Below are 11,394 nucleotides of genomic sequence, written 5' to 3' on the forward strand. Positions count from 1 at the left end.
TTGGTTGGGCGTCTGCCTTCAGCTCAGGTCATGATCGTGGAATCCCGGGATCAAGTGCCATGTCATGTCTCGAGTGCCATGTCATGTCAGGTTCCCCGGCTCAGCAGGGACTCTGCTCTTCCTCTGCCCCTCCCCCCTCTAGTACTTTCTCCCTCTCTCTTGCTCTCTCTCAAATAAATGAATAAAATCTTCAAAAAAACAAAACAAAAAACAGGATAGGCTGTCTCTAGAGCAGTGATTCTCAATCTGGGATGATTTTGTCCCCATGGCCAGGGATGCTACTAAACATCCTACAATTCAAAGAACCCCTGCCTCAACGAAGAATGACCCGTCTAAAATGTCCCTAGTGCCATGGGTGAAAAACCTGCTCTAAAGGTACTGAGATCCCTATCACTGGAAGCATTCCGTTACAGACCAGACAATGTGCTAATATCCAGTACGTGACTTTCAAAAATGGTGGGAGAAGAGCTGAAAAAAGATTTCCCGTTTAAATAATTCTCCAGAGAAAAATCCCCTCAGGTACGTTAAAGCAACGGTGATGGTAGTGATGACGAACACTTACTGAACACTTACTGTGGGCCAGACATTACACCAAGTAATTCGGATACACATCTCACAGTTAATTCTCACAGCCACGCTGAGACAGGTATTATTTTACCTTGATCTGACGGTAAGATCAGGTTGCCCTAATGTCATACAGGGGTTAACATTTGAACCCAGATCTACCCGACTTCAATCATATACATAGCACAAATATTAAATGACTCTCGAAGCTTTTGTACTCTAGAAAACAAATGAAGCAGCACATACTCTAGAAGTATAGGGACGGTGTCTGAACAGGTTTGTACGCACTGAAACCTAGCTGGCTAGAAGAAAGAGGAAAGGATTATTTGAAGTAGTCCTGTGATGAAGGAGAGAACAATTATCCTGATTGTCCCCAATTGCCTACTTCTGTAAGAGCCAAGAAGCTCTTATATACCCATGGAATCTCAGTCAGAAGCTGAAATTAATGATGACATCCCTTTATCCATAGGCGTGAAAGCTCAGGATGGACAGACGTTTGAACATCCCCGACTGGGAATCCTGCCCTTAACAAATACACTAGATGCAGATACATGGTTTCTTGGCTGCCTATACTCCCGCCCATCTGTCAGGATGGCAGTGTGCCTGCTCACATGTTGGTCAAACTGTCACTAGGGCATAGGTGCCAAGCAATGATAGTTTTAAATGGGCAGCTTGCATAGCACTGTAAGAGCTTGCTCTTCTGCAGAAAAAAAAAAAAAAAACAAACTCTGTGATAATACTGAAGGGTTGCAATCACAAATGAAATATTCTTGGTCAATCTCAACATTTCAGTGGGAAAAAGATCTAGACTGGTAGAAAAGAATCAGACTAAAGAAATTAAATCAAACAGGAAAGGTACTTTGAAGACAAGGGGTTGCACTAAAGCTTTTCACACTGCCAATCTTTCATTAACACACGTCACGGTGATCTCTTAGACAGTAAATCCTTGCTCAAAGAGTCATCATTGTTTTAAAAAATGGGATGACATGCTTTTCCATGTTCTAAGTAAAAAAGCAGAAATGCATTGATATTTAGCAGTCTGCCTGAGATTAAGTTCTACTTGTTGGGTGATTATTTTTTAAATGACAGAAGTCCAATCGCTATCCAAGATAATCTTTTAAATGTAAGAAAGCAAGCAGAAACCAAAAGAGATCCCCACAGATGAATGGGGGAGGGAGGGGAGTATAATTTGTTCAGAGAAAGAAATCAAAAAATGAAACAGGTGCTAAGAACCAAAAACTGAATAATTTGGGTCACAAACAATTGGGTCACAAATTAACAAATTAGGATTCAAGGCCTGTCCCTGCCATCCCCCTGACTAAAGCAAAACGTCCCAAAGTACATGGAGGTTCCTACCCTGGCCTTAAAGATCTTTTGGATCGCTTGCGTGAATTATCTAATGTTCTCATTGTCTGGAAATTCTTCCAGATTCTGACCTAAGACTCATCCCGAATACTGCAGTTTGAAACTTGTGTCCTTGTTTAGCCCTCAGTAATTTAGAAGGACTGCTGGCCCTCATTCTCTGCAGAGTTCTTCACATACAAGCGGCAGGACACACTGACGGAATAACTGGAGTCTCCTCTCTGCCATGATAAATAAGGCGGTGCCATTAGCTTTCCTTATTGGACCAATTTATTAACTATTTATGCTTCCACCATTTCAGCTGCTCACCTCGAGGACCTTCAGACTTGGTAAGAAATGTCAACCACGTCAACAATGAGTCAATAGAAACTACTCTTCTTCCCACATGTAAAACGTACTGAAAGTAGCATTAATTTGAAGGAGTTTGGAAGTGCAGCAGAGTTCTGTTTGCCAAAGACAGTGGCAAAAGTCTGAAATCTACCATGATTCTTCTAGAAAATACTAGGTTTTTAATACTCTGACATTACACCACTTTTCGAGCTTTCCAGTAGACATTCGCAACACAAAGTGCTAAGTCAAGGGCCATGGTTACACCCTGTTCTTCCTTGTGAACCTGTTATCGCCACACAGGGCCTACAACAACCTCTATGAATGCCATTTCTACTGTATCATTTTCCTGTTCAAGAACCTGCAGGAGCAAATGAAACCCAGTTAGAGACTCTATAATCTAGGCAACAGTTATATTCGTGAAGCAACTATCCTTCATCTCCCTCCTCCCCTTCACTCACGGGCTCCCCAAAACAGCCAGTTCTTATTTTTTTATAGGGCTTGTCTTTGCTCATGCTATTCTCTAAAACGTTTTCCCACTCCTCTCAAATCTATACATACTTAATTTAAGACTCAAGCCATGTCACACTTTCACAAATCTGTATTAATTTTCATACTTCATTGCACACTCACTTCCTACCTTCATTTTGGTATGAAGTTTACCATGTATGGCCAATTAATTTTTTTATAAAGGTAAAATATCATTCAATGGAGCAAGAGTAGTCTTTTCAACTAATGGTTTTGGAACGGTTGGACATTCATAGGCAAAAGGAAAAGAAAAACAAAGACCGAAGACCTAAACCTCATATCTTATGCAAAAATTAACCCGAAATGGATCACAGATCTAAATGTAGGGCATAAAATTATCTTTCTGCCCTAAGATTAGATAAGAGTTCTGACACACACATGATGCCAAAAACACAATCCATATATCAGTAAGTTGGACTTCATCAATTAAAAACTTTTGGACTACAAAAGACAGTATAACAGACGAAAAGACAAGCCACAGACTGAGAGAATATATTTACAAATCACTTATCTGCCAAAGCACTTGTATTCAGGATATACAAAGGACACTCTAAAATCAACAGTAAGAAAACAAACAATCTAATCACAAAATGGGCAAAAGATATGAACAGACAAGTCACCAAAAAAGATAGACATACCAAAAAAGACAGAAGATGCTCACAACATCATTAGCCATTAGGAAAATGCAAATTAAAGCCATGATGAGATACTACTGCACACCTATTATCATGGCTAACATGAAAAATACTGCCAACCCCAAATGCTGGCGAGAATGTGATGAAGCTGCATCTCTCATAGAGTGATGATAGGACTGTAAAATGGTACAGCTACAGTGGAGACGTTTGGCAGTTTCTTAAGTTAAACATTCACTTACCCCACAACCCAACATTCTCACTCTTAGTCATTTATCCGAGAAGAATAAAAACTTATATTCACACTAAAACCTGTACATGAATACAGGCTTCCAGTTATGGAATGAATGAGTCACAGGAACAGCACAAAGAACGGAATACAGTAAATAATGTAACAGCGATGTATCCTGACAGATGGTAGCTATACTTGTGGTGCAGGTAGCAGAATGCATAAACATGTCCGTAACTTTTGTACACCTGAAACTAATGTAACATTGTGTCAACTACACTCAAATAAATCAAGGAAAAAAAAAAAAAAACCTGAACATGAGTGTTCATAGCAGCCTTACGTGGAATAGCCAAAACCCAGAAATCCACAGCTCCTTCAGTGGGTGAATAGTTAAATGAAATGTGGTTGAGCCATAACCTGGACAAGCATAGTAGCAAAACTAGGAAACTGCACTGATACAGTATTAGTAATTAAACTACTTATCCAAATTTCAGTGCTTACATTCTTTTTATGAGTGTATGTACAGTCCTAGGATAGTTCATCATGTGTAAAGATTTGTGTAACCATCACAACAATCAGGATACAGAACTGTTACTACACAGAAACATCTACGCCAACCCCCCAGCCCTAACCCCACAGAAACTGATCTGTTCTCCATTTCTACAATTTTATCACTTCAAGAATACTATATAAACAAAATGATACAGTCACACACCCTTTTGAGATTGGCTTTTGTCACTCAGTACAATGCCCGTTAAGCTCCACCCAAACTGAGGCAGGCCCACAATATTGTTCCTTTTTTCTATTATGAGTGGGTGTTCCATTATATGGCTAGAACACATTTTATTTAACCATTTACCCACTGAAGGACAGGTGGAGTTGTTCTGGGATATGGGTTCTTATAAAAAAGGCTGCTATGAACATTCATGTACAGGTCTTGGTGTGAATAAGTCTTCATTTCCCTAGGATAAACACCCAAGAGTGCAATTGTTAACTGTATGTTTAGCTTTTTAAGAAACTGCCAAACTCATTTCCAGAGTGCTGTACCGTTTTACATTCCTACCAGCAGCATGAGAGGTAATGTAAATTTGAAAGTCACAATTTCTAAAATATTTTCTAAAGGCCTGAAAAACCAATAAGATTAAGCCTCTAAAATGTCCTAACCTGGGGCGCCTGGGTGGCACAGCGGTTAAGCGTCTGCCTTCGGCTCAGGGCGTGATCCCGGTGTTATGGGATCGAGCCCCACATCAGGCTCCTCCGCTATGAGCCTGCTTCTTCCTCTCCCACTCCCCCTGCTTGTGTTCCCTCTCTCGCTGGCTGTCTCTATCTCTGTCAAATAAATAAATAAAATTTTAAAATAAATAAATAAAAATAAAAAATAAAATAAAATGTCCTAACCTGAGCTTAGTTGGTAAAAAAATGAATTTTTAAAACTTTTATCTTGATTCCCAAATAACAGAGTTTTCCTTACTACCTCTAACAAAAAATGTATACTTAAATATAATCCCCTTGTTGCTAGCTCTGTTGCCATATTATATAGTAAACTGCAATAAGAAGTGAAAAAAGGCAATATTGCCAACAGAAACAGTACAAGTTTGTTTCTATGTCTTCCAGACATAGCCTATGAAGACTGGAGGTTTAGCAGCACTTTCCAACTCAGAGTATTGTAAAATGTGTTCACAATGCATTTATACATAGTATCATCAAACAATGGCACTTGTTCAGCTGTGACTTGGTAAAACAATTGGAGAAAAGCAATTAATCTGAAAGAAAGCTGTAGTTATCTTAGCTGTAAAATTTCTAACTTCATGATTTTTTTAAAATTTTAAATATAATTGACAAAGACAGATAATGGAGTCTCTTTTGGGTTCTTAAAACAAGGAGCTAGCTGTGGAGCAGACATACACGTGCAAACAGCAGCAAGACAGCCAGTCTGCGAAGAAAAGAAATAAATGCACGAAAAGAATTCTAACTTCCCCCAAAAGAGTGGGAGGGAGGGCTGGTGCTGCGGTCCTTGTTCCTAACGACTTTCCAGTTCTTCAGTCCCTTGTGGGACCTACTAGACAGTGAGGTCCTAAGACAAATGTGTCTTTTCAATAAAGTATGCTATTTGTTTAAAAGGTAGAGGACAGAACGCTCCTAAATCTCCCAACTAATAACCTTGCAATTTAATTATATGAGCCCACCTACTACATCATCCCACTTAATGTATATGGCTTTATTGGTAAATATCCTAGTATGTGCATATGTTTACTATTCCTCCTAAATATTAGCCAGTGTGAAAGTGTCTATCTTAATTTTCAAATCCTAGAGTTCTGGTTCCCATCCAATGGGCCAAAAACCTATGGAGAGACAGGAATTATTGCAAAGAATCATCAAAATCCATGTATCTACATGAAGACAAAAGAAACAATATGATTCGCACTCTATTTTTCCAAATTGACAAAGATGTTGTGGCTAGTAAATTTCTTAATAAATTTACTGGAGAATGCTACTATTAAGTAGAGTACTTTCTTGTCATTAGTATTTATTGATGAATAGTAAAAATCTAACTCTTCCTGGGAGGGAAGTGCGCACCTCATCCCTCTCTAGGCTCTCTAGAGAGTGTTCCTTTTTGAAAGGGTTGCCTATGTCATACAGAACAAGAGTAGTAGAGTATGCTTGGTTTGAGTGCAGAGATGAAAGACAACACTGGGAGAGGTGGGGCAGAAGGAATCGGGAAAGTGCATAAAATTACTTCAAAACAGCAACCTCAATACTAGGTAAACAGCATTCAGGAACCAAGTTGGGGAAAAATTAAAGGGCACAGCCCTCTTCTCATATTTACAACGTCAAGTAGGAACATATTCACAGGAGTTTCAGTCCAGGGGCCAAACATATTTTAGAATACAAATATATCCTAGCTAAGTGCTTTGTCAGGATTCTGTCACCTTTCTAAACTAATATATCCTTACTAAAAATTTCATATTTTCTAAATTTATCAAGAAATAGTACAGTTTTTCAAATGTGTCCTATACATATATTGACTTCTTGTGTGCTGGATGCTAGACAACTGAAATCAAAAAGAATGACCTCTATTAATTTAAAACACAACACTCCAATGGCAAGAATAGACTGTACCTAACCAAGTTCCTGGCAGACACATGATATCTGGTGAATAAATGAGTCCATTTCTGCTCACTCTGAAAAATAACCTCAGCAAGCATGGAAAATATCCTACCAGTCCCAAAAATACTCTCCAGTCCTATTCAGTTACCAATCCATTCTCATAACCCATCAAGACCAATTTGCATGAAAGCCTCACCCCCACACACAGAGGCAACACTTAATTCCCATTAGGTTCACTGCCTGATATATGGTATTATCGGTACTTGCACACTGGCATAAATTCAGGATTCATCCTTCACTTGATAGAAGGCAGATTTTAAACCTTCCAGTGAGTTTTATTTTGCAAATCAAAAACCCTTTCAAAATTTTATTTTTCAATTCAAAATTCTATCCATTGTACAATGTATCTTATTAGGGATGGCTTTAAGGCAAAAATATACAGTTGTCAAAATAAAAACCTAATTTTTTCTTTTCTAGACATCTAAGACATTCATTTATATATTTATTATTTCACATTAGTTCTCAAATAAAAAAAAAAGTGGCCTATTTAAGAAATTTTAGGGTCTGTCAACATTTGGAATGTACTGCTGGTTTTATATATATACACTTGCATCCTGAAATAAAACTTAGCCTAAGCTTTCCACAGAACCATTTCCTGGGCACTTAGTAACTTATTCTATGCCAGGTTCTATGCTTGACACATTACTCCATTATCCCATTTGTTTAACAAATACCCTCTCATAATTTTTGCAGTACTCAACAAGAAGCCACTACACTATAAACCTGGTATCTGTACCAGATACTAGCACTAAATTTACAGTGATATTTCACACAAGTTTTTTGTTATTAAATTCAAGTTGTTTTACTGTATTAAAACAGAATCGGATCAGCAACGTTGAGATGCACAGAGAATAACCATCTGTGATCGCTTCAGCAGAGAAAGCTATTATTAGGTGACTATTTAAGTTACATTCCTTCTATGGGTAGATGAACATAACCTTATCTATCCAGAAATTTAATTCCAATTACTACACGCCATTTTGAACAGCATAATCTAAATAAAATGATTATATAAAGAACCCTAGCTTCCCTCTGAAATTGCTTTAAAATTGTAGATTAAATTCTCTCCAAAGATATGCTCAGCATATGGTAAAAAGGTGTCTTGATTCTGAACTCTGAAAAATAAATAGTGACATTTTTTCCCTTTTGTGAATTCAGACTCAACAGACAGGCAAATTCAGGGAGGGAAGGAGGGAGGGAGGAAGGATGGAAGGAAGGGTGGATTGATTAATGAGGCTCTTCAACAGCTTCCTAAAACCGCCACTCCAACAGCAAAACTGGTATTTCCAAGTTGTTCCAAGAAAGGGAGATGGGAGAGGGAAAGGGAAGAGTCGATACAAAGAAAAACAAACATGAGTGACTTGACAAAAAAGAAGTTAGAAAAATGGATGGCCTCAACAGGAACCTGGTGTCTGCCTCTCTCCCTGCCTCTCAGCCCAACGACTCTGGTGCTGTCCGTCGAATTTAACTACATCACCGTAAGAGTTTTGAGACAAGAACCAAAAACTATTTCGGCGGTAGGAAAAACTATGTGTTGCCCTCGGATACAACTGCATCAGTAAAGGGTACCACCTTGTCAGCCAGGGAGAGAGACGGCTTACGAAATCCCTTAGCATATAAACGACCCACGGAGCCCTACGCCTTGCACCATGTCCTCCAGGGCAAGCTCCTACCCGGCCTCACCCGGACAGACAGGTTGGTAAGGGGACAGTCTCCTACCCTAAGGTTCCCGGGCCTGGAACGCTATCCTCAGAGGGCAGGCTCCTTCTCCCCTCTCAGTTTTCAAGTCAAACGTCACCTCCTCTGGGATACCCTTCCTCACCCCCAACACTCCGGCCTACAATCGCCTGTCCCGGTTTCAAGGGAGCTTTTCAGGGTCTGCAAACTGTAGCATTTGCTTCTATTCGGTGTCCCCCCCGCCCCCGAATGTGAACTTCACGATGCCAGAAGGACCTCGTCGGTCCTTGTTAGCACGCGGCCCCCGGCCCTGAGACCGGGCCCCGAGTGCCCAGGACGCGAGGCAGGTCTGAGCGCGAGAGAAAGAACCACCACGCCGGGGAGTGGAGGGCGGGGAAGGCCTGGCAGGTGCAGGAAGCCCGGGCCGCGGCTGGGCCTGAGGGGAACCAGCGAGAAGGGACGCCCGCGCGGCGCCGCCCGAGGTCACGGCCGCCCGGCCGCCCCGCGCCGGCCCAACCCCCGGCCGCCCCTCCGCGGCCGCCGCTCGGCGCCCGCGCTCTCGGACGGCGCAGCCCGCGGCCTCCCTACCCCGAGCCGGAGACGCGTCGCCTTCTGCACTGTACGAACTTCCCGCCGCTTTCGCCGACTTGCAACTCCACCGCGGCGTCTGCCCCGTCACACCCTGCAGTATGGAGACTTCCCATTGGCTGAGGGAGAGCGGGAGAGGCGGGGCAGCCGCACAGAGGGGCGGAGCCCGCGCCAGCCCGCACCGCCTCTCCACGCATGCCGGGAGCTATGGGCCGGCGCTCCCATTGCATGCTGGGAAATAGAGTCTTTCCCAGACTCAAGATGATCCGGGTCCCTCCCTCCGGCTTCCGGGAAGTGTGGTTTACTGCTTGCGAGTCAGTCCTGAGCGGTTACTGTATCCTCCAATGCTGTTGGAACCGAAATAAGTGTTGCCAGTGTTCGAAGTAGCTTGATTTATTAAGTAAGTGTGTTGGCAAAGGGTTGGATGTGAAAGAAGCCCTGTAGTCCCATGGGCTAAGGGTCTCCTCTGCCTACTTGCGCTCACGTTTTCCCAACTTCTACTCCACCACCCTGGAAGGCTCGTCCCCCAGCAGCTTGGTTCAGCACTATGGCCTGGGTCTGGAAGCAAACAGCCCGCAATACAAACCCTAGCTCTTTCACTTTATAGTTTTGCGACTTAAGGCAAGTTACTTAATCCCTGTGAGTCTTGCTTTCCTGTTTCCGTCAGAATTAAATGAGATGGTCATTTAAGACAGTGCTTTGTACATAGTAGGTGCTCAATAAATAGTAGATAGTATTAATAATATTCTGCCCAACGATTGTCATACATCTAAATCCTGTCTTTCAAAGCCTACTTCAATGTCTACCTAACCTTCTGTAGCATCTCATCTATAATTATCTTATGCCATGGTTTCCTTTGTATTTACAATCGTTTAAACCTCCATCAGCCATGCGGCTGTAAGCTTACTGTGGACTGGAACAATGTTCTAGCTCAAAATCACCAAAGCCATAGGCAGAAGGATATCAGTGAGGAGGGTCATTGATGAGGATGGGTATTCCCCTGGATCCTTGTTTTGGCAAGGTCACCTCCAGTTGGCTGGGTCCCTCAGCTGAAGGTCACTGCTCCCTGGCCCTCCCATCCCGTTTACAGTGACAGGCCCCTTCCTTTGTGCCTCAGATCTGCTGACAAACACCACAACTACTCTGAGCCATAAGTTACTGTTCCACCCCTGTGGTTCCCACACCCACACTTTTGTTAATAGTCTCCTTGAAAATAAACCCTCCTCAGATCATCTTATCTCCAATGTGTCATCTGCTTTCTGTTGATACCCCAAAGGAAATACATGCACAAGGTGAGCACCCGATGAATATTTGTCAGCAAAGAGGTCTCAAGATTCACACATCTCGTGGGTGTAGAATTTCCCAGCAAGACAATGTGTCCAGAATCCATTGAGAAAAAACACTCTACACACACACACACACACACACACACACACACACACACTCATGTGCTATGGTAAGAAGACTTGGAACGGGACTTACCCATCACATTGTGACCATGTTCCCCTAACCCCAACATACACATGCAGAAGAAATGTCCCTGCTTCCAGGCTGGGTTGACAGTTGCCTGGCCTTAAAGCACAATTAAGCCAGCAGCAGTGCATGGAGTATTCTAAGGTGAGAATGGAACATATTTATTCTGGAGCTCATGGTTATGTCACCCTCAGTTGGATGGCTTACTGTTAAATGCTGCTTAAGTGAAGCTATGTTCCAAGGCAGTTGTTAACACCTCCAACACCACCCACACATGGTGAGATGTCCTACCAGTGCAGAGCATGGCAGGAGACTAGTCCAAGCTGCCGTCATGGAGACAGTGTGTCTGAAATGCTGTAGATGGGAATAAACCCCTGGGACATAGGTATCCCAAGAATACACCCTTGGGATACTCCCCTGTAGATGGGGATACACTGCTGGGACATCCATGAATTTTGATGAGTTGGTAGCTTGGTAACAAGATCAGGGTTGTGCAGAAAGCTGACCAGTCAGAACTTGCTATGGCTGGGTTTTAGAACTTATGAATTGAGCTAGAGAGGAAAGGTCCATGAATATAACCCTGCCGTCTCTGCAAAAACATCTACAGTCCAAACAAATGTTTACTGAGCACTTACTCTGAGCCAGGGTATGAGCTAACCTCTGGGAACTCTGGGGATTCTGGTTTAACTAATGTTTAAGGAGCCTCTATGGTGGGTTAGACACTGCTTTTTCACATACATTATTTCAGTTCTTAAAGGGGAAAAATATCTCAAAGACTTTAAATTATTCCAGGCCCCCTGAATCTACTAAGTGCTGTTTTCACTGTGGTTTTATGCACAGCCCCAG

The 11,394-nt window shown here is 42.2% G+C and overlaps 1 protein-coding gene across 2 annotated transcripts in view; it reads right to left on the reverse strand.

The window, feature by feature from the left end:
• VRK1 (VRK serine/threonine kinase 1) overlaps nt 1-9,183 on the reverse strand; it is a 77,770-nt gene extending 68,587 nt beyond the window's left edge. The window contains exon 1 of one of the 2 annotated variants that reach the window (XM_026515333.4): nt 9,076-9,183. The gene's annotated coding sequence lies outside the window, so the exon portion shown is untranslated. The remainder of the gene's footprint in view (nt 1-9,075) is intronic. The other variant, XM_048220041.2, reaches the window with a different exon arrangement.
• Between the last annotated feature and the right edge of the window lie 2,211 nt (nt 9,184-11,394).

Source organism: Ursus arctos, unplaced genomic scaffold (assembly GCF_023065955.2).
Source record: "Ursus arctos isolate Adak ecotype North America unplaced genomic scaffold, UrsArc2.0 scaffold_25, whole genome shotgun sequence".
In the NCBI taxonomy this organism is placed as follows: domain Eukaryota; kingdom Metazoa; phylum Chordata; class Mammalia; order Carnivora; family Ursidae; genus Ursus; species Ursus arctos.